Consider the following 27,418-nt stretch of genomic DNA (forward strand, 5'->3'; position numbering starts at 1 on the left):
AAGACTTAGGAGAAACATGTGTTGATGTCTCCCAATGTAGTGACACAAATACAATATGTAGCTCTACCTGTCAGTGTAAAGATGGCTATTATGATACAACTGGTACTGGAAATATTGGAGGACAGTGTAATACAAGTAAGTATAACTATTTTGTACCAGGAAAATGCAAAACAGAAATACATGCAAAAATGCTTTGAACTTGTTTCAAAACAAAGGATTTTATTTAAATGTTTCATTACATTTTACAGAGAAAGACCTAGGACAAACATGTGTTGATGTCTCCCAATGTAGTGACACAAATACAATATGTAGCTCTACCTGTCAGTGTAAAGATGGCTATTATGATACAACTGGTACTGGAAATATTGGAGGACAGTGTAATTCGAGTAAGTATCACTATTTTTTACTAGGAAAATGCAAAACAGAAATACATGCAAAAATGCTTTGAACTTGTTTCCAAAGAAAGGATTTTACTGATATTTTTCTTTAGACATACGTTGTTTTTTTGTTTGCTTTCTATGTATAAAAGTAATAGACAAAGATCTGTTTGTAACATACTTGACATTCCCATCAGAAGATCTATGCTTATTCCCTCTTATGTTTAGCTTTAATGAATATACGCTAATACTTGAATGAGACATAATGCAACAAACTCGGAGAAAACTAGTAGATATAATTATCAATTTGATTAAGTCAAATAGTCAAACGTCTTTATATTTCTAAAAGGTTCATCACTTCTACAATACTTAAATATTTATTTCTTCAACAAAGTTAGGGCTGGTAAAATTTCATTGGCGACTTTTTACATAATAACTAAACTGTACCGAATTCATACGATTCACAATTTTTGAAAAGTTTTTCCCCAAAGAAAAGTGGGTTGTAGACATAGAAATGAGCTGCGTCCTTCCATCTATCCTTCCGTCCGTCACACATTGTGCCTGGTCAATACCACTGCCATCAAGGAAGTGAATTTGAAAATACGTTGCACAAAATAAAATCAATGTTCCCCATAAGGAGAAAACGTGTCCCCGTCTCAAGTTCAAGGTCATTAAGTTTACTTTGCATGAATGGATATTCAAGTAGCTTGGCACAAACAATCACTATAGCAATTTGAATTGTTCTATGTTAGTCCCAAACATTTAGCTACAGATCAAAATTACAAGTGGAGACAAAATATTTCCAGTATTTTTGTCTGTTAATGCATGGATTTATATTTAAATAACTTAGCATATATATTCATCATCACAAAACGACGTGACATGGGCAAGTTCTAGGTCACTTGCACTCAGACTAAATATTTTGTTGGTAAAGGAAATTACAGCACCATACATGATTGTTTCATCACTTTTTCTACTTATTCAAAATGATATTGAGTGTAAAGTAAGATAGTATTGATAGACACAAAAAGCTATTAACAATTTTAGATTTCCAATCTGAAAAATGGTACAAGTCACAACTTTATTGTATATATAGGTAACACAGCACTATTATGATTGCAAAACAATAGGTTGATATGCAGTGCAAATATGCATTGACCAACACTGATATTATCTTTCACTGGTGTGATATTTAAAAACAAGTTTCATTACTGTATTGCATTTAATTTGTATATTGATTACTTGCCTTTAATAAGACTGATGTTTTACTTCTCATGTCTTACCAATTTACAACTACATTTCTTGAAAACATTTATTAACAATTGAAGGCATTCAACAGTTATAGATTTCAAGACATTTTAAAACTACATACCTCTACTTGAATTAAATGATATAAATTCATGATTTATAAATAATAATGTCAATCTCTCTTACTTTGAAGTAAATTTAGCATGGGAATGTAGTATATTTGTGAATAATGTCCCTTGACGAAGAAAATAAGTATTTAATTGCATTCCTGTTTGAAAACTCATCTAGGTTAATATAACATGGCAATTAATTGAAATTTTAACATGATCTGATTAAGTATTGTATGTACCAATAAGATGCATCTGGCAAAAGGATGCATTTTAAACAATGTCCATAAAGAATTATTTAAAAGTCATTAACTGTTTTAACTTAGCACTGAAAGTTTATACTCATTGTGTAAGTATAAATGTTATTGTCAACCTTAAGTGCTAGTCGGACGTTGATAACATTTCAGTTTCTGGTTAATTTTTTACCAATCATCCATTTGATCATCCTTAGTGGCATACGGTGTAAAAGTGTGAAAGGAATGCATACAAAGACAAAGATAGGTGGTGACATTAAAGGAAATGGCTGTGTACAAGATCCATACCACTACCTTGCTCACTTTTCTACTTATCTCCTTTGAGTTTTCCTGGATATAATCCTAAAAGTGCTGAAGAGATTTTTTTCAAACAATGGTAGGTACTAAAGTAGAGAGCAGTTTTTAGTTATGGTTCATGTACCCAGCAATTTCCTTTAACAACCGCTAATTTTGTATACAGTTTGAATAAATTATCTTCATATATATACATTTTTGTGTTAGAGTAACTCTAACACTATCAAATAGATTTTGTTGATCTTTCCCACATAATGACAAGGTACGTTGAGAGGAAGTGTTGTGTCTGCAACCAGTCATCCGTGCTTACTTTTTGAATTATCACCATTTATTTATTTGTCCTGAGGATTATTCTAAAAATGGGAAAGGAAGTTTATTCAAACTGCATACAATGATAGATATATTTAATAAAAAAAACCCCTAAAAACAAACACAAAAAACAACAAAACAACATAACTCTTTATCTCTAGTGTTGCACTTTCAATTATGCCCAGTCAGTTTATCGTTTTATATGCCATAAAAGATTGTTTTAAGAAATGGTTAAAGGCGTTGGCTTATAAAAGAACAATTAAAGGAATTGTACGTCAAAGAACAATATCCCTTTAGTATATTATGCTTGTCCGGAACATAACTTAAAAAACTATTCAATGTTTCAAGTTGAAATTTGATTTCACACAATTATAGAGAACATTGAGAGGGGGTGCAAAGTGTAGGAAGCAAGCATAACTCTTTCGACTGCTTTACCACTTTATGCACCTTTTGATATTGTAGTCCAACAAAGCTCTTTTTGGTACATGCCGCTTTTACACATTATCTTCGGTTAAATGCAATAGACGATTAAATATAACATTCTAACACTTTTAAGATTTTCTTTTATATACACAAAGAAAGATTTAATCGTGTTTTGTCTTATCGATTTAAACAAAGTGATTTAAAAATGACCTACTTTTGGCTTTTCCGGTTTACTCCGTCCATTTACACTTAAAAAGGATTCCATATTAGTATCTCTTCCTGATGTATATCGAACGTGTTACAATGGAAATATTTTAGCTTTGTGTGCTTTGTTGGCAACTAAAACACGTTTTGTTGTTCAGATGCGTCGTAATTAATCACTCAGGCCTTTGGCCTTCGTGATTTGATTACTATGCTTCTGAACTCAAAACCATGTTTTATTTGCCAAAAAAAGCACGCAAAACTAAAATTTATTTCTCAAACAGTTGCACATTGTAACTGTTCCTATTTAGTGGGGTCCTTTGAGTACAGATGTTCAAGTTTACATTGCTTGCTTAACTAAACAAGCCTATATCCTGAAAGAATATGTGCTTGTTTGTGTTAAAGCCTTATTTTGGATACACAATGATTTTTAAACATAGAATGAAATGATATATTAAATCACTTTTCTAAAAAGAGAAAATAATAATTAATAGGCAATTTATTTCGTGTTCTTTCAATCATTAATGAGTTTGAATAACAGTTAACAATTACCCTTTTATATACAAGATTATATATCTTTTCAGTAGGCAAAATGACTATGCATTTTTTTTTTATATATTTTATACTTTTTACTGTGACCTTTGAAATATGTATGTGACATTTAACATGCGAAGTATCTGTATGATAAAATGGTTGCATCAGTCAAATGAATTCTGCAACATAAAAGACTTTCTAAAATTGTATGACACCATCCGACCGAGATGCTGTCAGATTTAAACTTGTACTTTTGGCATGTGTATGGATCAACGTATGCCCGCGGTCATATATAAGATGTTGTAACCAGGAACGAAGGCAAAATAATAGCAGGTGTCGAGGTCATCGATCTAGGTCTTTGTGACAAAACTGGTATGTCACAAGACCACTCTACAATTCACTTTAACGTTTGTGCCACAAAACCAACTCCGGTGCGGAAGCCGGTCTCTTTTCGAAAATTACGCTATGTTGACGTTTTTTCTTTTTTCAAAACAAGACATGTCAACGTCCCTTTCATTAAATTCGTTTGCAGAAGGCACAGACGTGTATTATTATTATTACTATTATTATTGTTATTATTATTATTATTATATCAGCTTTGTTGAGCGCACTTTTCATATGAAAAATACGTTCAAGGGCTCTTTACAATTAAACATGTGACATATCGCAGATATGTAAGAAAATCACAAAACATGGCATATGCAATCATAAAACTAAAACTGAAACTGAAAAATTTGATAAAACGCCTACTTTTATAAATGATATATTCAAAGATGTTGTACACATCAATAATAATAGTTATTATAACAATATTAGTAATGACAATGATAATAATTACAGCCTTATTGTAACAAACAGTCATGACTGCACCCCTCCCCTTGAGGTCATTTTACCCCTATTGCCAATACAAGCGCTTAAAGCATCTGGTACATCCAGACGAGCTGGATATATAGAGGTTCAAACCCCCGGTTAATGGTGTCATCATATACTGTATTAGAAAGAAATACCACACACTGCAGTATCACAGTTCCATTTTACAAGTGTGAGACTTCGTCCAGTCATCTAAAAAATTATCTCCCGTATTCTTGAATGAAAAAGTGTGTTTTCAGTGATGTTTTAAATGAACACAATGATGTTGAATCCCTTATTCCTAGTGAGTGCGTTCCAAAGCTTTGCAGGGGCTGTTTTAAAACGTCTGTCACCATAAGTTGTTGTTCGAATGTTCGTAGGTAACTCCAGCCTTAGTGAACCATTTTGGGATCGTGGGTCTCGTTTTGGTTGGTACACATTCAGCATTTTTCTGATAAATACTGGACCTTTGTTATGTAATGTTTTATGGGTAAGTGTTAAGATTTTGAATTTGATTCTGTACTCTACAGGTAGCCAGTGGAGATCTTTCAGGCTAGGAGTAACATGGTCGTAGCGGGACGATTTTGTGATCAGGCGGGCTGCTGTGTTTTGAACATGCTGTAGTCTTTTAAGATTTGTTTTCGATATTCCATGCAGCAGCACGTTACAATAGTCCATCCGTGATGTTACTAGGGAGTTTACTAGAGATTTTGCGTCAGTTATTAGATATTCTCTTATGTGACCAGTTTGTCTGATCTGACCATAGCACGATCTGGATACCGAGTTTATATGCTGTTCCATGTCTAATCTCGCGTCAAGCATTGCCCTAAGTTTCCTAACACAGGACGATGGTTTCATTTCAGAGTCGCCAACAGTAATTGTGACGTTTTCAACTAAATGAGCAGTTTGTTTGAGGCAAAAACTATTACTTCTGTCTTATCTTTATTTAGTTTGAGCATGTTGCTGTGCATCCATGACACAATTTCCGGAAGACACGCTTCAACACGATATATTGTGCCTGTTTGAGATTGCTTAGTTTATACTAATTTGTTTTAGCTCGATTGTGATGAAAGCTTCAAGCTTATTGGAACCACTCTCGAGTCCGCTTCCTGGAAAAACCAGTACTGGTGTCATATGAGAAGTGACCCCTGGATTGAGCGGCCGACACCTTAACCACTAGACCACCGCTCCCCTTTGAGATTGCTTATTTGTTGGTTTGAGCGATAGGTATAATTGCGAATCGTCAGCATAAAAAAGACTACTTCTTTGATAAGGTAAAGTCGTGTAGTGGCACTGATCACAAACGTTTGGCCAAGATAACAAAAAATCTACCAGGAGACAGTCATAATGTTGCCCGTCCCTCCAACTCATCGTCAAAGGAACTCGTGCAGAAGTTTAGTGACATTTCCATCGAGAAAATTGAAAATGGTAGGAATAACATTTTTTCATATAGCCTAACTGATTGTGATTCAGCAGACTTGCATTACTCATAACACCAGGTAGTAGCAAACTGTCTTACTGATTTGGCTGCCGCAACGTCAGAAGAGGTAAAACAAACCATACATACAAACCCTGTGACCCTACATGGCTTTCGAAGAAATGTCTTGAAGAGCTCTTGCCGTTGATAACAAACATCATATATATATCAAAGGAACTAGAGTTGCTTTTGAGAGCATGTCTCCCATAACTGCCTAATCATCTGAATAGTAAAAGGTACACTTCAACAGTAAGTTTTGGTTCAGAAAAGTACACTTAGGAGTAAGTTTGGTTCAGTAATTTAAAGAGCTACTCGGTTCAGTAAGTTTTGGTTTAGTGATTAAAATGGTTTGGATGAGTGGTTCGGATCAGTAATTCAAGGGTCATAATTCCGCAGTTCCTGGGCTGATTTGGCCAGTTATCTAATTGGCCGAGGACTTATTGGCAAACACATTTTGTTTAAGTTTGGTGAAGATTGGATGAGAAATGGTCGACTTATAGTGCGGACAAGATTTGTGACAGACAGACGGACGGACACACAGACAGGAGTAATTCAATATGTCTTCCACCACACAGTGGTGTGGGAGACATGATTAGGTTATTTACCAAGAAGGGGTTAAAATTGCTAGGATAATAGCCCTGCTTAAGAAACCAGGTCTTGAACCAAATATTCTAAAACAACTACAGGCCTGTGTCCAATCTACCTCTCATTTATACAAATCTAGGTAGTAGATGCGCGTCTTGAGCAGCACTTGAGTGAAAATGAGCCACATGAGGGACTGCAGTTTGCTTACAGAAAGTTTCATTCAACAGAGTCGGCTTTGATAAAGGTACAGAATGACATCTTCACATCTCTCGACCATAATTCTGTAACAGTTCTCGTGCTACTTGATGTGTCTGCAGCTTTCGACACGATTGACCTCCAAGCACTGTTACACCGACTCAAACATCATTTTGGAATCACAGACAAAGCACTTGCATTGGTGTCATCATATCTTCGTGACTGTGTGCGTTGATGGTGAGTTGTCGACGTTTATAAATGATGAAATACAGAGTGCCGCAGGAATCAGTACTTGCTCAAGAGAATTATATCATGTACACTAAACCCATGGGTGCAATATGCAGATGTGACAGACTTCTTCATCATTTCTACGCCGATGACTCTCAATTATACCTCTCCTTTAAATCGAAAGAGGCTGTGGCTAGAAGTGATAGCTAAATACAGAAATGATCTATTTTCATAAAAAGACTAATAAAAATTTATACCCTTCTTTTATTGATTTTGGTTAGTATTAACAAATGTACTTTCCTTTAACATTAATGTTTACGTACCCGTCATCGAAAATGAGGCCTCGAGGACATATAGTGATACCGTGTCCATATGAGTGTGTGCGTGCGTACGAACATGCGTGAGTCCGTGTGAGCGCAAAAGCGTGTCCACTCTTTAACTATTTTATGTTTGCATGGATATTCAAATAAACTCAAATAAACTGGCACTTAATACCATTTTCGTATGACTAGGCAGAAATATTAACCCAAACGAGACGAGTTACACCTTAAAATAAAAGTTAAGGTTCTTGTTCGCTCTATTGCATGACTGTTCAAGTATCTTAGTAAAACACTCACTATGAGTGTCATTCAAGACAATAACCATAAAATTACCTTGAAAGTCAGTCACGCTTAGAAGTAAAAAGTAACGTTATTGTTCGTGTCTAGTTTATAGTACGTAAGGAAGTAAGTTAAGTAAAGTAAGGTGAGGTCAGATGAGGTGAGGTGAATTGAGGTGAGGTGAGGTGAGGTCAGTCAGTCAGTCAGTCAGTCAGTCAGTCAGTTCTTTATGTATAGATGGTGACTCATTTAGCTGACGCTAGTCATCCACGAGACCCTCTCATAGTACAAATATGGTTCAAATGAAAACAGTACATAATATCTTAAGTATCTCATTAGAAGGTAAGATAAAAATACGAAACCTTGATATTTCATATTGAACATTAAACGGAATCCTGTTATGGACATCACGTTCTTGCAACTCGCCTTTCACAGATGCACTAGGAATAAAAACGCGAGATTTGTTAGCTATTCGTTAGTCCGGGATCATTGACGACGTAAAAACAAACGCGAGATTCTACCATACAATGTTTTATTTTTCCACCACCGACGTTTGTGGAAAACATGTGCGCGAAAAAGAATGTTGAATCTCGTGTTTTTTTTTTGATTTTCCGATAGAAATTTAATAAAATATCCATTTATTTTAAACAAAAAAGATGCAAGAATATAACGAGCAAACTCGCGGTTCTTTTTGAAGGGCATTTGTGAAAGGCAATGGACGAGAACGCGATGTCCCTAACAGGATTCCGTAACATTACATACATATTTTATGGCATATTTATCCATTTACTACATTTTGATTTATAACACATCTACAGTATATGCTGGAAGTTTGAAGATCTTCAGGTGAGGAAAACCTGAATACAGTTAATTTCGTTTGAACCGTTCTGATTGCGTTTTAGACATAAGAAAGGTATGTCGTAAAATTCAAGAGGTTTCACGTGTTATTTCTTTATTATTGTACAACATTTCACATAATAATTTGGCAGAAAATTATTTGAGTAATATGACTTTTATATCTATATGTACGAGTATTTAACGATAATATCCAACACTGCCAGACGATGTGTTGAGAGTTTAATATATAGACCTTAAACACAAATATCATGGTCACAGATGTCAAGATAATGCTTAATTATTTTTTTACTTGTTCGGTCTATAAATTTTGTGCATAAATATTTTAGCTAAAACATACAATACCATAACGATTTATTGTGTGAAGTGCAAGAATTATACCTTAAATATCTTATACCTAACATAATTATTGCTATGCCAGTAGTACGAACCAAACGGTTATATCAATATTTCATAAAATAAATCAAGGCAATGTGGCGACCAGGTGCTGGTACACAACTTCACATGTTTATAATAAATGTTCATGGAAAAAAATGAAGGTAGTTTAATGAAATTCTTCCAATTGGTTGGTTTGTTATGTACAAATCTGTGGATTTTTAAACAATTAAAGGGCAATGACTGTATGGAAAATTGACCAATAAAAAAAGAAAATGACAGGCATCATAAAAGTATGTTGGTTCATATTTATTTCAAGTTTGGTGAAATTCTACCTACTAGTAACTGAGAAATGGCTGCGGATGGACATTTCTGTGCATTTTTTATTAAATCAAGGGCAATAACTTTAAAGGAAATTGACCAATCGACAAAAAACTTGAAGGGCATTATCGCCATATCTTGGTTCATATCTATTTCAAGTTTGATGAAATTCTACCTGCTAGTTACTGAGAAATGGCTGCGGACGGACATTTTTCATTAAATCAAGGGCAATAATTCTAAGGAAATTGATCAATAAAGAAACCAGACGGGCATCATCGCAGTATGTTGGTTCATGCTTATTTCAAGTTTCATTAAATTCTACCAGGTAGTTACTGAGAAATAGCTGCGGACGGACGGACTGACAGACGGACTGACGGACAACGCCATTACAATAATCAGCAATGTCTTCCTGATTCACATTCTTATCTTTTAAATATGATCATTTGATGTACAAACTTACTGGGAGGGTGTAGCAAGAAATAATTGTGTGTGCCAGTCCGTTTGTATCATTGTAATTTAAAAGTTACCTTTGACATTTACTTACATCATTTCATTTTATTCATGACAATTCTATTCCATACATTCCACCTGCTCTGTAGCAGCAATATGTTGATATTAACTGTAATTCACAAGTTAACAGAAGGCGAAGTCTTCGCCATAAATAATATTTGCAACTAAGCATCGTACATTTAAACTGTTGTAGAAATTAGTTTCCTGTCACTTGATATTATTCATGCTCATTTTACATGTGTAAAATTAATCTTAAATTATTTATTAATGCACAATATAAACACGTTTTCTTCAATAATAGTATGCAAATTACAAGAAATTCTATTTAGATGTAAAGAGTAAGTCACAGTGCAATTTGTTAAACATATTATGTTACCGGTACTCGTACGTAAGTGACAACTTTAAATGTCATGCCACTCTTTCGTACTGATTCCAGTTAGTACTGCACTAAAATTGTCTCATATAAATATATTAAAGAGAAGGCCTACTTAATATAAGAGCATAAGCGCAACTAACGTGCAAAATACTTAGTTGGTAACGTTTTGAAGTTTTATTCAAACAAAGTAATGATCTTTATAAATTTTCAATAGTTTAACTAATATTTTTATGAAACATACAAAACTGTAACCACGTTTATATTAATAAATGTTCTGTAGCTTGTTTGTTACAAAAACTATTAAAAAAGGAAAAGATAAAGTCACAAATCGTGTTATGTAATTTCACAAGTCCAAAGGATCCTTTTACAGATTTTATTAGTATTGTGAAAAATGTTGACAGTTTCAATCTAATCTAAACAGTATAACGCATAATTGCATGTAAATTAGAAGATGTCAAAAAGTGTACATAGTTTTACCAAGATTTATTATCTGGAAATGAAATGTAAACTTTAAAGAACTGATTGGTAAACGAATTTGCAAGGTTGAAATGTCGTTAGAATTAAAGTAGTTCAAGGAAATTACAAGTCATTTCATTATACGGTACATTTATGCCAAGTAATTTCAAAATCCATTCGTCGGTGGCAGACTTGTATACCGGACGAGAAACAGACCATGTTAACCTTAAACCTCTAAGTGTGACCTTGACCTTAGAGCTATGCGTCTTGATCTTGCGCATGAGACGTCATCTTATTATTTGGAATATTTATGCCAAGTAATTTTAAAACCTCTTTAATGGCAGTGTTATGAACCGGACACGAAGCAGACCCTGTCAACATTTGACTTATAAGTGTGACATTGACCTTTGAGCTAGGGGTCTGGGTGTGCGTGACACATTGTCTCCGTATCGTTAATATTTATGCCGAGTATTTTTAAGATCCGTTTATGGATGGCAGAGGAACACACCTTGTTAAACTTTGACCTCTAAGTGTGACCTTGACCATGGAGCTAGGGATCTGGGTCTAGCTTATTACAGTTCGACTCGTTATTATGAACATTCATTCATAGTTATATTAAAATCCCTTTATGAATGGCGGAGTTATAGCCCGGACTAGAATTAACACGGACGCTCAGTGCGATTTTAATATGCCCACCTTCGGCATAAAAAAAAAATAGTTAAAAATTAGAGATTACTGGGTATACATTTTGTAATTCCTGTATACAAATTATTCTTGCATATTAATACGGTTTGCAGAGATCGTTTGATTTTCAGCAACTTGGCTGAAATATTCAAGCCATTGTTTTGTTTATTTTACTGAGTTTTACATCACAATTTACAATATACTGCTTTGTTATTCGGTTAAAATAAAACTTTCCATTTTTCTAATAGTGCAGAAAGACCTGAGGTGTCTATCTTATCATTATTGAAGGTACGGACCGGTGCATTGATAGAACCAAATTTCGATAAGGCAACTATTTGGCCTTCTCTTATAAAATAATTCTACAGCTCGAACTAATAACGGCAGGGGTCAATTATTCCGTAGACATGTTGCATAGGACCGATTTCTAAATTGATGGACAAGGGTAAAGTGGGGTTATGCATTTGACTATTCAGACTTTAGTTCGGCTACATTAACTTTCAACATAAAACGAAAAAAAAAACTTTTATATATTTACATCTTAATAGGCTCATCACCTACATTCATTCCTTCTATGCTGCAGGATTTTGGAGCAAAATGTTATTTGGGAAAGCATATATTTGCTTCACTCTCAGTGACGCGGCGACCACACATTTGACTTGTAAGGCCTTTATTCCATTAGATTCATCTATAGCAATCCCGTTTAAGTGATATTCTTGTCAAGGTCCTGACCAAAGTTCTAACGCAAACTATGTAAAGTGTAGTTATTGTCATCACCTTTTAGCACTGACATCATTTTTATACCATTGAATCTTTTGTAGTTTTGCACGATTGCAGTAGGAATTATTTTTCATTCCCCTCTGTGCCTTATTTTTATCTTGGATCAATGTCAAGCCAGTTCTAACGTTTTAAGTTTTACAATTGGTGTAATTGTACCTTAAATTTACCTTAATTTTATGTTTTGCTTTATTTATCTGTTACTTTTGTACTAATGTTAGAGCCTTTCTCAGGGGGGATTTTATTTACATTGTGTTGTTTAACTTGTTGAAAATAGGGTAAGTGCGAGGCTGGCATGCCCTAAACACCTTTAAACCCCCAGTTACTATTATATAGGTAACTGACCGTTCCAAGGCGGTGCCCCTATTTCCAACTTGTTTTCCCTATGTATCGTATTTTGTATTGCGTATGTTGTCTTGTCTGATGCTTGCGTTTATTAACTGTCCGTGTTGTGTTTTGTGTCGAGTATGTAGTATTGATTATTGTTAACATTTAATTAACATTGTCTTGTCCAACTTACTGAAAATAGAGTAAGTGCGAGGTTGGCATGCCCTAAACGCGTTTAAACCCCCCCATTTCCTTTATTTAAGTTACTGACCCTCCCAGGGCGGTGTCCCTATTGTCAATTGGTTGTTTTGTCCCCCTACTGCTCTCTCCTTTCCCCTGCATTTACGCTTCTTTTTGCATCCCCTCCCCTTTACTTTTAGTAAGTTTTCGTGGCTCCTCATTTGTTTTGGCAGCCGAATCCCAAGACGGTACTGGATTGTTTTTTTCCTTCTGTTTTCTTATGTGTTGCTTGTTTGTAGTGCGAGTGTTTTTAAAGAACATGGCATTCCCTTGTATATTCGTCCTTGTTCAACTTTCCCCTTCGGACCCCCCCCCCCCCCATCCCCGACACCATTTCGCCACTTACCATTCCTTTCCCCTCTATTAATACTTAACATAAATTAATATGTACTTGTTGGATGTTTGAAGCAACCCATCTGAAATATTTTTCCGTTACAGCTTCTTTTGTTGTGGGCATACTATGTAAATGCGTGGCTCTGGAGCTGTGTTTTGGTGCTCTGTGCTTCCGAGAAATCTACCCTTACCTATTATCTTTTGTTTTGTGGTATATCACATATAAAGTCTAGTCTTATAATATTCACGTAATTTGTCAAACCTCAGGCCATCGGACAAGATTACAACAAGTCTGTATGAAAATAATACTAGGATTTAAACAAAAGGAAAACCTTATACTCCTTAAAGATATGTTTTTGAACAGACAGGTACCTATAAGTTTTAACTTGGATGTAATCGAAAGAGAGAATATTGAATAATTAGGTAGGGTAGATTTCCTGAAAGCACAGAGCACCCCAAATTTAGTCAGAGAGCTAGGCATCGCAAAGTATGCACGAGGCAAAAAGAAACTCTAGTAGAAAGATATAGCAGACGGGTTGTCTAAAAACAACATGTACATTTCTATTACACGCAAAATGAAAAATAAATAAAAAAATGGGTTATGGAAAAGGCAAAGCCAGGAATTGCAGCTTCCGAAACGGCAAATCACAGCAGCGCAAACACGAACGTGGATGAGACAAACACACACCCAACTTCAAGTTGATGAAATGTAATAAACTTCACACAATGATTGAAGGTGATACTTGAAAATTACTATTTGCATTTTGCTCTGTGTTCCTTCTGTCAGTCTTTTCTCATATTGGAGGTAAATATAGGATGTCGTATGCCAGCCTCAGTCCGTATCTTAGTTGCGCATTCCAGATTCACAGAAACCGAAACAAATCGAGTTATGTCCGAAGCAAATATCATCTGTTTCCGTTATTAACACTGGCTTATGGTAATTGCCATTACCCGGTCAGTATTTTCATCTGAATCAAAAAGTCACTAGTATTACTCTATTACATAAATGGCTGGTAGTCGCTTGAAAATATTTGGAAAATGCTTTTAATATTCGGGAAAATTGTTTGAACTTCAGCTGTGCCAAAATTGGATGCCGGTATATTTATATTAAGCATCCCTATTATATAGTTAAATCTGCCTAACAGACAAGAAAATAAAATTAAGAGAAGAGCTGTATATCAACGAAAATTAGCATCACCTTCTGAAAGCTTTTACACAAAAGAAAGTTATATTCGAGTTTTAGCAATATTTTTTAAACAATTCTAACGAGTGTAAATTTATTAAGTTAAAATAGGTTAGCGCTGATGTACAAGTGTAATAATTCTTTAATGAATAGATATAGTCATTGTAATTTTTATTTTTACGTTATCACTGGCTTTTTAGATTTAATTTGGAAATGTTCTTTTTGGTTTCGATCACACAACGAAAATTCTACCAAATATTGGATGCTAAACATATATGGTATGTTATTGCATGACCTTAGACATGAAAACAATTCGCATTTGCAGTATTTGCATTAATTTGAAATGCTGAAACTTTGCATCATCCTGATTTACCTAACAATATCAATAACAATAAGAAATGTATCTGCTGAACATATATGACACCGCAGTGGCACACCTGACTCATAAAGAATAGTCTCGACCAAATTGCAAAATTTAAACGTGTGTAATTAAATCGTAAGAGTTTGGAATAAATTCCAATACTTTCCATTCTGACCAACTTAGTGTGGTCTTCCAAGAATAAGGCTTGTACTTCAAATGTCGTTTTTACACTAACTAATTAGGGTTTTCCCTAAAGAAAGACAGGAATAACTATCCCTGGTCCGTGCCCGGACAATCGTGTACTTTCATCGTTAGGTAGGCATGAAAAAAGATATTTCCCAATAAAACTATTTCAAACTGAACGTCCATAATTGTTCAGGTAAGCGCCGAAAGGGCAAATGCTGAAGTTCCTTTAGTAGTTTGTTTGAGATGTCAAATATGCTAGTGCATTGCTGAAGAATTAACATTTCAAAAGATATAATAGTTGTAATTACAAAATAGATACATATTTAAAACCTAAGTAATAGAGCACTTTTAGTAAAAGAGGTTTACTCGTAAATACTCACTTTTACAAGCAGGTTACATCAGTTATGCATCAACTGACATTTCGAATGTTTTTATATAAAAAAAGAAGTAAATTTGGAAATTCTATTCTGAAAATACCTTAAGTGAAATGTCCAATTTTGTAATAATGAAATATAATTGTTATTGATCTTGTTATAGATTGTTATAGAAACTGCAATAATATGTTACAGCAGGCCTGTAGTTTTACGAGCTATTTTAGAGTTTTATTAGAACGGACGATAATTCTAACATACTTGATTTAAGACTACAGATAATCTTTAAAATTCCACCAATATTAGAAACATATGAAGAAAACAGTATATGTAATACATGTGAATAACTGGAACTGACCAAATATAAATTGTTTAGTTTAAATTATGTTAGACTGACTGACGGACCAAATACTTTAAGACTTCCATATGCCAATTTTAGATGCATAAAACATTAGAAACATAAATAATCGATATTTACATGAAAACGTTATGAACATGTTATAAAAAGCACAGCTAATGTTTCGTCTTTCTGTTTCCATGTCTGTCATTTAAAGGGGATTTTTCTTATATTCTTTTTTATATATATTTATATTCATATTATATATATATTTCTTATATCTGCTAACCAGCAAACAAAGTTCATAAAAATTAATATGTAAGTCCTGTAGTGCTGATTCTCACTGTTCTCCAACAGTGGAAGTAGCAGTGGTATATGTTCCTGTAAGAAGGATTAATTTCAAGCTCCACTGATTTGTGCTTCAGTAAGTTGGTGATATATGTTATAATGGGACCTGCCTGTCAAGCAAAGTAAAATAGAAATAATGAAAAATAGGAAAAAATATAATGTAGAACAATTAAACCCTCTCAACCAAAAACCTCCCGAACTTAACAAATACATGTATATATTTTGTAAGGATTTTGTTTCACAAGGTTCTTTAGTCTCTATGCTGAAAAGGTTTTCTGAATGTGGTGAAAAAAGTAGAAATATATTTGTTTAGCTCCAGGAGGCTAACTGGTGATTCAATGCGTAATAATTAATACCCACATAGCATCGACACATGTCTTTAAGTGATTTCTTCGAACCCTGCTGCCTACGTGGTGGATGCCTACACCAAGATGTTAAAATTACTTGAAATTATATCGTTCTGATTAAAGACCATGAGGCCAAACCGTTTATAAAATAAAACAGAGAGACATATAGAGACGTTGAAAAATTTAATATGTCAATATCATTTTGGTTTAGGCACAATTATTTTTAAGTCATCCTAGCAGTATATATGTTTGGTTTTGCATGTGGTGAAGTTTTGTATGCATGCACAGTTTTTATTACAATATTATTCTCACGATGCCTGTCGACGAAAGTCAATTTGGCGTTTTCTGCTGGTATTTTGATCGGCTTTACGAAATAAAACAACTTTTCTCTTTATTATATGGATAAACAAAGATAAAAATGTTAGCATTTTTCATACATAACTTTCAATGTTTTTCTTTCGAAGTCGGTAACTTCAGTCGGTAACTTCCATTGATTGAATTACTGAAACGTATAGTTTTACACCCTATAAACAAATGTATTGCCCCTCTTCCTCTTGCGAGTGATCAAAACAATAAACTGACAGCTAAAAGTTGAAAAATAGCATTTTAAAGTGACTGATTTGCTTTGAAGGTATATTTATTTACATTTTATTGGAAGCTAAACATGATTTGTTTCTGTATATAATGTGTTAGTCTGATGACAGGTAGAATTATAGCAAAAACTCGATTGATCACTGATTTTGTCCAGAAATTGTACATTGTCGGCGTCAAAGGTATTTATTTTCTTGCTTGAAGAATGACCTACATGTAAATTCGACTGTTTCATGGATAAAGAAACAATACTAGTTTGGTAAAATGAAATAAAATCATTGATAAATTCTCCAGTTTGTTTATAACCGTAAATGAAAGAAGATTCGGTGTTATTTCCTGACTGTACGCACGCTTGCTTAATTACTGTACAAGTGCTTGTGAATTTGGTAAAAAGACTGTATGCCTCTTTGTGAGTGATTTCTTTATAAAATATCGGCGTTTTCTTTTCTCCTGTAGTATTTCTTCATATTTAGAACCCTCAAACAATGTTTGAAGGAGGGTGGTATAAAGCAGTCACCATGCCGTCTGTCTGTTCGGTCTGTTTGTATATGTGTCCTCATATATTTGGTCGTGCAATTACTTCAGTGCTATTGCACCTACCTACCAAAGTTTACATACAAACATCGGCTTTATGTAGTTAATGTCCATCTTATTATTTTCCTTTTTCTTTTTAAAGTGACACTTAAAGGTGAAACATGGTCTGTTTTTCGTGTCAGTGCCATAACTTCTTTATGCATTAAGGGATTTTGAAATTTGAAACTTGGCAAAAATGTTCACCATCATGAGACTGTAATGCGACGATGTGTTGCATACAAGAATGTATTTTCTAGAATTTCAAACCATTGAAACCAATATATAATCGCAACTGCAATTAATAAGGTGTGAAAATATTAACAGTAAATGGGGTGATTTGGAGTGAAACGTCGCCAGATTGAATCCACTAATCCTTTGTGGATCGCGTTCTTGACAGCGTCGCACAGTAAACAGCTCTATTTTAGTTTTGTCTTTGTATTTGCCATAAAAACATGAGCTTTAATATGAAACTGTTCTTATTTTACTGAAAATACATTCTGCGAATGAAATAAGTCCCCATTTTACAAGCAGAAGTGCCATTAGAGGAAAAAATGAGGGTTTATTACCTCACCTGAGCAAGAAGTGCTCAAGGTGAGCTTTTGTGATCACCCTGTGTTTGTCGTTGTCCTCCGTCGTCAACAATTTGACTATTAACACTGAGAGGTCACACTTTTGATCAGATCTTAATGAAACTTGGTCAGAATGTTACCCCCAACAGCATCTTGGACGAGTTTGATATTGGGTTATCTGGGCTCAAAAACTAGGTAAAACTAGGTCACCAGGTCAAATCAAAGGAAACGGTTGTTAACAGGCTAGAGGTCACAATTTGGTCCCTTAATGTAACTTAGTCTGAATATTACCCTCAATGAAATCTTGGACCAGTTCGACATTAGGTCATCTGGGTTAAAAAACTAGGTCACCACGTCAAATCAAAGGAAAACATAGTTAACACTCTAGAGGCCACATTTATGACCATTTATTAATGGAACTTTTTTCAAAATGTGTTTTTGGTGATATTTAGGTCGAGTTCAAATCTGGGTCAGATGGGTCAAAAACTTGGTCACCAAGTCAAATCAAAGGAAAATCAAGTTAACACTCCAGAGGCCACATCTATAGAGAATAACAGGTTACTGTCTTTTGAGAAAGGGTTTCTCAGGCGAGGCTAGATATGAACCATATCTAGCCCCTTTCTCAAAAGACAGTAACCTGCTATTCTATTTATTTTCATGCCATAATTTATTAACAACATAAATCCTACTATTATGCGAAATAAAGTACAAAAAGTAGGGGTGGATCAAATTATGCTGTTTTGCCGGACTTCTTTTTTTATTTTTGTTTTCTTCAAAACGACGCCATCTTGTTTTTTAGAATAACTATTAAAGACATATTTACGCGATTATTTTTAAAAACGCGGTCTAATAGGTACGTGAGACAATGTCACTAATGTATAGCGTTTGCCTACCAATTTGCAATTACCACAAAAATGTTTTTATAACGGAAACGCTCGTAGAAAACGGAAAATGACTCATGCAAAGCGTTTGTTTAGGATTTTGCTCTCTGCTCTTATATCATGGAATGTTGCATCTGGAATGGACTGTTATGGAATAAAATCAACGGTAGATGAAACGGAACTGCCTATTTTTTCCTGCCAAGCGGCGTTATGGCGTGTGTATATAATTCACTTCAAACATTTGCTTGGTGAGAATGGGTATCCGTCTAGCAACTGAACTTCGGATAAAATTTTACTTGGCAACAAATTGAAATTATTCTTTCGTGTTCAGCAGAACAGAGATGTCGGTTACAAAACACAAGGTTAGCATTTGGTTTTTTGTTTGCCGCTTTTTGATATTTTTTGGATTTTAAAGACCTACTTCAGTGTCGTATGGGGGCGTAATAATTTTTAAATGCAAAATGGACACAATCTGATGTCCTTGGATTTAATCATAGGTTTAAGCAGTGCAAAGTGTTCTCAAGTCACTGACCTGAGAAAGCCTGCTTTTCTCAGACAGGCTTTATCAGGCAGTTGCTATAGTAATGGCATGATAAATGACCATATCGTAATGAAACTTAATATTAATCTTGATAATCTATAGGTGACTTTAAATCTGAATCAAGTGGGGTCAAAAACTAGGTCACCAGATAAAATCAAAGGAAAAGCCTGTTAACTCTTTATCGGCCATAGATATGGCAATATCTCTAATGCCTAACCACGACTACCCGCTGTGATTTGATAATCATTTCCCATACATTTATACTTACCAAATAACATACAGCTTTCGATATAAATGTCGAAATTTGCCGATCATACTGAAACAAAGACGAGGTACAACTGACGTCATTTTTAAAACAACGGAAGCGGACTGAGCAAGGCCTAGCAATGAAAACGACCAAATCCGCAAGGACAGATTCCCGGCGTGTGTGCGTTATCACTATCAAATGTAAATTATTTCTAACATTAGAAATAGCGGTAAATCTTGAAAGGTAGTAAACACGACGGCTGTATTTGTAACGATAACATGTTTATTTTATTATTGAGGAAGGGGGAATCGGGTAGTTAAACCATTAGGCCATTCAACTATTTTGTACTTCTTTTGAATCTTGTTGACTGATTTACCATGAAGTAAACTCTGAATTACTAATAAGGACTCAATCGACTTTTCCGACAATGTTTTCGTTCTCCTTTTCTATTTATACGCCCATTTGCAAGATACTTGCGGGTGAAATAGGTTGTTTTTTATATCAGAGGATCATTTTGTTGCAGACTGACAGACAGACGGGGGTCAGCCTATGGTCCTCTCCTGTCTCATCTCATCGATATTTTTAAAATGGTAAGGTAACATTTCTTCGTGTGATTTCCATAGGGAATCGACGGTTAATTTCTTACAAGACATAGTAGGGACCCTGTGTATACATTCAGTTTCTAATTCGTATTTTATGATAGTATATGTGAGTAAAACCAACACTGAACACTTGCATGTAAACGACGCTGAAGCATTCAATTAATTATTTAATTAAGTAGGATAGTGAGACACAGACACTCAACCCCATCCCAATGGATTAGTACAAGCATCGCATAGGGGTTCGACATTAAATGACATTATAAACATGACTACTGATCAAGAGAAACAATTTTGTATGCATATTTTTTTTTATTTCATTTACGCCATTTAATGACATAAATCGCCTATTGTACTCGCTAGATAGAATACAGTATCACTCGCAAATACGCATTCAGTTAAAATATCAAAATTGGCAAGTCGGCATACAGTAAATGTTTTTTCACAGACTAGATAAAAATTAATTTCATTCAAAAGCACAAAAGAAACGAAACATATTTTTTACATATATTTATGGAGTATGCATACTTATTACAGAAAACATCATGGATAATTGGATTACGAATCAATTTGGCGTGATATTCATCAGTTTCGTGACTTGGTCGAGTAAATTTTCATGCAATGACTGTGATCAGTCAACATTTTTTAAACATTACCTGTCAGTTTCATCTATTATATCACCATATACACATATTTATGTTAGACTTATCGTTTAACTTAAATACACATACAGTGTAAAGTCAAATAATGAATTTGAAGACGATTCTTACCTTTTGCGTGTCTGTTTATTGTTTTGATCACTTGCAAGAGGAAGAGGGGGAATAAGTCTTTTATAGGGTGTGAGTTTATTACCTAGATTAAAGAATATAAGGGACAGTGCTAAATGATCAAAGTAAGTTTCATTAACTTATTTTTCTGTAAACACCTAAAGTATTTTACATGTTACCTTGAAATACAAACAAAAAAACATTTAGCAAGGAAAAGTATTGTGTATTGTTAAATGTAATATTTTAATTCCAGGGTTGATTTTCTGAACAAATTTTTATAAATAAAGAGATTCTGGAAAATACAGAAAAGCAGACTTTTATACTATTTATCAACAGTTGTATTGTAACCGTCTGGAGAGCCATGGAATATGAATAACTTTTTGACTATATATAAACAAAAATATCTTAAATGTATTTATGAGCGTGAAAATTTGATGCATTTCTTAATTAGCAAGTGATTAATCGCACTTAGCAACGTAAGGCCTGAGTAGTGTTTAAAAACGTTAAGATAGAGAAAAAAGTGAAGGTCTTTCAAAATATTACCCCAATCAGCCAACTGGTGCCTTCAATAACTTTTTTGTTCTTAAATCTATTTAGCCAACGATTGATGCCGATTAAGTCCAAAACAAAGTTCTCTGGACTGGCCATATTGAAATTAAGAGAAAACTGCAAACAAAGTTACACTTATAAAGGTTTCAGAAAAATCTCGACAAATTCTTACTGATGCCTTAATTCCATATATCTGGTGCGTGACTTAATTTAAAGCGTCTTTGCATAAATGTTTTTTTTTTTAGTTCAGTAGTGTCAATATTATTCAGGCGTTTGAACAAATTCGTAATATTTACATTAAAATTAATCGTGAAGATACGTAGGTAATAAAATCGCGCAATATTTCCGCTGCAGAACTCGTGCATATTTCCCGACAACTCGGAGATATCCCTTGCCGCTACGCTCTCAGTGAACACTGCCAACACATTTTTTCATCTAAAATTCAGCAAAGTGGACTTTGTTTTATTTATGCGTCAACAAAGTCTTGAAAATCTAAATTTGTTTTAAAGTTTGCCATAATTATTAATTCTTGCAATTTTCCCCTTAAATTTTAATACCTCTTTCTGTCACAAAGAAAACAATTAAGGAGAACCAATTTCTTCGGAGTTTCGTCCGCCATTTTTACCGATTATCACTAGATATAAAATGGTCACGTGAATGTTGTGTTGGCAGTGATCGATGAGAGCGTAGCGCCCACTGGCACCAGATCAGAAAGAAAATGCCTCCGTACATGTTATACCCTACCCCTAGGTATTCTATAAGAACCATGGTCATGAACGGGAAAATATACTAACCCGTTTCAATCGCGCATTTCATACCTAAAACACGCAGTTCAGTAAATGTGTACTATTGATATTAAATAAGTGTTAATTTATCTTCCATTGTGTACCGGTCACATGTTTTCAATACATCTTATCTTAAAAAAACAACGCGCAGTTTATAGTTATTTCAACGTTACACAAAATCTTGCTTAACTCCCCTGATGAAGTTCCGTTCTAGATTATAAAACTATTCCGATTGGCTGTTGTGAAAATGTATGTCAATCGTCATTTTACTACACGTGTTCGCTAAAATGTGAAAACGCAACATAAATGTGCAAAATGAATAAAATAAACAGAACAGATGCAAACCAATGTACGATTTCAAATTAAAGATCATATACAATATGAATTTCATTCATCATTTCGAGTTTTAGTGTAAATTTGTGATTTTTTTTAAAATTCTGTTTTTGTTTGTTTACATTTCGCCAAACATATGCACACTGCCGTGACCTCTAGACCGGATGTTCATTAGGGAAGGTCAAGCAAGTTTTTCTGTAACGCTGACGAAAGCATAAAATATGTTGATAATCTCAGCAATATGGAATATTGAGACAATGTAACTGGTGCACGATGGAATATAAATTATCGCTTGTTCAATATATTCGGTACACATCCACCGAACTGCGCGTTTAACTTGAGAAATGTACGATTGAAATGGGTTAGTGCATTTTCCCGTTTATGACCATGGTTCTTATAGAATACCTAGGGGTAGGGTATAACACGTGCGGAGGCATTTTCTTTCTGATCTGGTGCCAGTGGTAGCGGCAAAGGAGGTCACTGCGTAGGAGTTTGATTTCCCGATACAAAGGTAATAGAGATTGGAAGCGACCAAAATCGGGATCGATCCCTCAACGGAAACATGCGATATACCGAATGAGATATATACCATCAATTAAAAAAGGTGTCATTCCGGCACGTGCACGAAGCATCGGACTTCTGATTTTTTGGAAGAATACGCTTTTGCCTTGTGCCTAATAAGCGTCTACATAACTTGTCCGAACCGCAACTTCTTGCACGTTAGTACAAATATGGGCAGTGTTGTTTTTATTCCATAATATACCTTTAAAATGATACGGAATCGATCCTTCTGCGGTAACATGCGATATACCGAATAAGATATTTACTGTCGAATTAAAAATGTGTCCTTCCGTGCTGTCGTTAGACAGTTCTTTTCAAATGTTATTGGTTGAGTTGAAGTCGGACTGATTTCCGATTGAGGCAGTGCCTTATTTCATATTAACCTATAACAATAACACAGAAAATATATGAAAATAACAAATAGCTTGAATTTTGTATGTACAACGGTAGGTCTAAGATCAATGTCACAGTGATAAATAATAATGCTTAGACATATGACTGTCAAAGCTGATATGATGATTGTCTGAGGTCGGTAGATTGTCCATTTCTGGTTTGTATCGGAAGGTCAAAGGTCTAGATCTCTGTTCTATTTGTTCTAAAAAGTTTCTGATCATTAACTCGATAACTTTGGCCATTAAACTGAAATAGGGTAATAGGTTGTTATAGTAGATCAGAGCCCTTTTGATTTTAGGGCAGTAGGTTTGACCCTTTTAAGGGTCTTTCGAACTTAAAATTTCTATACCGTTAAACGTCTTCTATTCATGAACACCTTGATGGATCTTCATTAAACTTAGTCTATAGCAGTTCGATAAAATCATCTCCTAACTTTGTTTACATAGGAACACACAGCCCCTTTTAGATCCCATAAGAGCTAAAAAGTAGAAATACCTTAAACTTTCTGTCAAAAACTACATAATGGATCTTCATCAAAGTGGGTATGTAGTGTTATTTAAAAGTCTTCTTCCATTTATTTCCAAATGGGAACAACTGGCCAGTTTAGAGGCATAAGAGCTTAAATAGACATAAAAGTAAAAATAGGCATACCTATGAATGATTTCTCATTAACCACTTGCTGGATCATCAGCAGACATTGTAGCATCATTTAACAGTCCGCTCCTCTATTAATAAATGCGGAAGCTTTGTGCTTGTAAGGGGCAGGTAGATAGAAATACCCTTAAAGGGCTTCGTTCCATGAACCACTGGATGTATCTTCATCAAACGTTGTCTGTAGTTTTGTAATAAAATCCACTTAAAGTTTTATAAAAACGTATACTCTTGGTCCGTATAAGGGACCACTAGAGCTAAAGCTGGAAATACATTTAAACATTTCCTTATCATTAACTGCTTTATGGATCTTTATCATTTTTTATTTGTGGCATCATTATAATATCTTCTCCCGATTTTCTCCTAATGAGGGTGCTTTGCGCCTAGCTGGGGCAGCAAGAACTAAAAATAGAAACTCCTTTCAACGACTCTCTCATGAACCACTTGGTCTCAGTATAATTGTAAGGGTATCTCCCAAATGTTTTTAAACGGGGATGCTTAGCCCCTTTTAGGCTGAAAACAGAAATACCTTCAAACAGTTTCAACTGATAAAGAACTTGATAGATCTTCACCAAATTTGGCCTATGACTCTATTATACGCACGCCCAGAAATCTCAAGAATTCAATCGAATCATAACACCTAATAAACTGCATCATTTCCTTCGTAAACAACGCGCGTTTTAGTGGTGTTACAATGAAACGTTTGTGTATCATTGATCGGCTGACGCCGACTATTTGGCGGAATAAAAACGTATGCGTTCGAAAACAATAGCAGAAAGCGGCATGGGTTGCACAAAAACGCTGAAATGTTATCATGTGTTCAACTTCTAAAGTTGACAGGAAGCAAATTGTTGGTCGCTGCACGGAAAATCTTGTATGTATGTAATCATTGTTCAATCATGCATCGAATAGCGTTCGTTGATTTTTCATTTATCGGAATATTTGAAAGAAAACGTAAGAATTCCTTACCTGTGTCACTGTTTTTACGTGAAAACCGTCATAACCGGAAATCACAACAGAAGCATTTCCATACATAACCGAAAGGTTATGATTTTGGAGATTACCGGGCGTGATACGGTCCTCTCCCATTTCTTGTTCAAAAGGAGTGTGTTGGCTCCTTTAGGGCTTGCTAGAGCAAAGAAAAAAAAAGAATTATTTTTAAACAACTTCTGTTCATGAACCGCTTCATTAAACTTTGGTAGTAGCATAAGGTTTTCTCTCATATTGTTCATATTGGATCCTTGTCCGTTTTAAAGGATCTCTAGAGCTAAAAACCTCCAATTTACAAAATATAGTTTTAATTTACTGCTTGTTTTTGTTGAATACCTCAGGAAATTCGCTTGGATTTGCATGCAGTACACCTGTTTACAACTTCGATCAGTGTCCTGGCCCAAGCGCTTCGTGTTTACGGGACAATAGTAGCAGTCCATACAAAAGTACCTGTTTGCAATACTACGTATCATCAAGAGTCAGCAGAATGTGTTGGAAGTGAATTTAAAAAAAAAACCCAGAAAATAAGATCTTAACATTTTACTCTTTAGTTTAAAGATGTTGTTATTTGAACGGAGAAAATGTCAAATATTGTTTATTTAACAGATTACAACAGTTGGAACTCAAGGTGTATATGAAATGTGTCAGATGTACAAACCTTTGCTTATGATACCAGGCTGTTTGGTCCAATAGTATAACAATTGTAATGGAAACTTATTCAGTAAAAAAAATAATTCAGCCAACTTCACACAGCTAAATTAAAAACCTAGGGTCATTTACTTCTTGCAAATATTACATGTCGAAGTGTTTTCTTGTTTATGTTTTTGTCGATCCCGCATATGGTGAGCTTGATAACTAGGCATAAATAAGGTGTGTGCTTGTGTCCTTGTGTCCATCCTTCTTATTTTTTAAGGACGATGACTTTGACATGAATAGAACAGTTTTTCTATACAATATAATACTAGTGCAAGTGGGCATGTTTGTAGGTAGTAAGACATGCAAAGGCCCATGTTTAGTTGAAAACTTTAAAATGTTTATAAAATATATTTACGAGCAGAAACTTTGTCAGACCCACCAAAGAATCTGGAAATAACGGGTGTAAGAAGTCGTGGTTTTAACATTTCGTGGGAAGAGCCTGAAGCAATATACAATGACGAGAACTATGGCTATATTCTGCAGATAAGAGATGATAAGAGCATTTGTGTGAAAGAGACCCTGTATAGATGCTCGGACTGTATCGGTAGTTTTAAGGTAAGAAAGTACGTGTTTTATGCTTTCATATGATCGTTAAAGTAGAACTTATATTATTTCAAATCTCTCTCTCTATATATAAGGCTCGTAGAGAATTCAAAGTAGTATGTGTGTATTTCTCAACAAGGTTGAAGAATAAATGTGATGAAGAACAGTGTACTCTTTTCGTCAGTCATGTCAATATGAAATAGAACTGGTATAGATAAATTATTTTGTTATTTTAATATCTAAATGGCCAGTGTTTAGTGATAGATTACACGTTACGGTTACAACTTTTGTCCAATAAGTTGAGATTAGTTATTGGTGTTAAATATTTTCGAGATGAATTATATTATCAGCTCATAGTATATATCTGTTTTATTAAAATATTTTTCATTCTTTTATTTAAGGCGAAAATATAAGTTGATCAACATAAGAACAATATCTATAATTATTCATATCTTTTTAGTGGTTTAATACATATGTTCAATGTACAAGTAATTCAAGATCGAAGATATCTTAATAGGCAAACACATGCAATATATTCCTTAATACACAGTAATATGACGGTTGTAAACTTGATATATGAGAAAAGCATAACATTAAGAACAAGGTTAATTTAACGAACTATGACAAAATGCTCTGATGGTAGCCGTATAATATAATTACAATAGCGTCTTATTCTATATAAAGTTATTATATATAATTCACTAAATACAGTACATATTCGAATTTAACTTAATATTTACTTATTGTTGGACATTGTATTATCTATGTTTTTCAATAAATAATGTAAGCATATGCGAACATGTGTTGATCATGTTTTTTTTTTCCAAAAATAATTGATGCCGAAACAAGTTCGGGTAAATATGGACCAACATTTTCTGGTTTATTACATTTCCATATTATGAAAAATGTTTTGCTTAAATCTGTAGTTAAGTTGTCATAAGCATACAAATTGCAACTAACAACTTTCTTTTTGTTTTCTTTCACGAATATGCCGGCTGCTGAAAATAGCCGAAAGCTATTTCCTCACAAAAATAGTAGGACTTTTTCTTTCAACTTCACAGCCCTAATCCAATAAACTATTGGAG

The 27,418-nt window shown here is 34.4% G+C and overlaps 1 long non-coding RNA gene across 1 annotated transcript; it reads left to right on the top strand.

The window, feature by feature from the left end:
- On the top strand, window positions 1-26,341 carry LOC128553832 (uncharacterized). Its single transcript, XR_008369447.1, has 3 exons — window positions 1-135; window positions 249-386; window positions 26,152-26,341. It is a non-coding gene; the product is annotated as an uncharacterized LOC128553832 (long non-coding RNA).
- The last annotated feature ends 1,077 nt before the right edge of the window (window positions 26,342-27,418 follow it).

Source organism: Mercenaria mercenaria, unplaced genomic scaffold (genome assembly GCF_021730395.1).
Source record: "Mercenaria mercenaria strain notata unplaced genomic scaffold, MADL_Memer_1 contig_4364, whole genome shotgun sequence".
NCBI classification, from domain to species: Eukaryota; Metazoa; Mollusca; class Bivalvia; order Venerida; family Veneridae; genus Mercenaria; species Mercenaria mercenaria.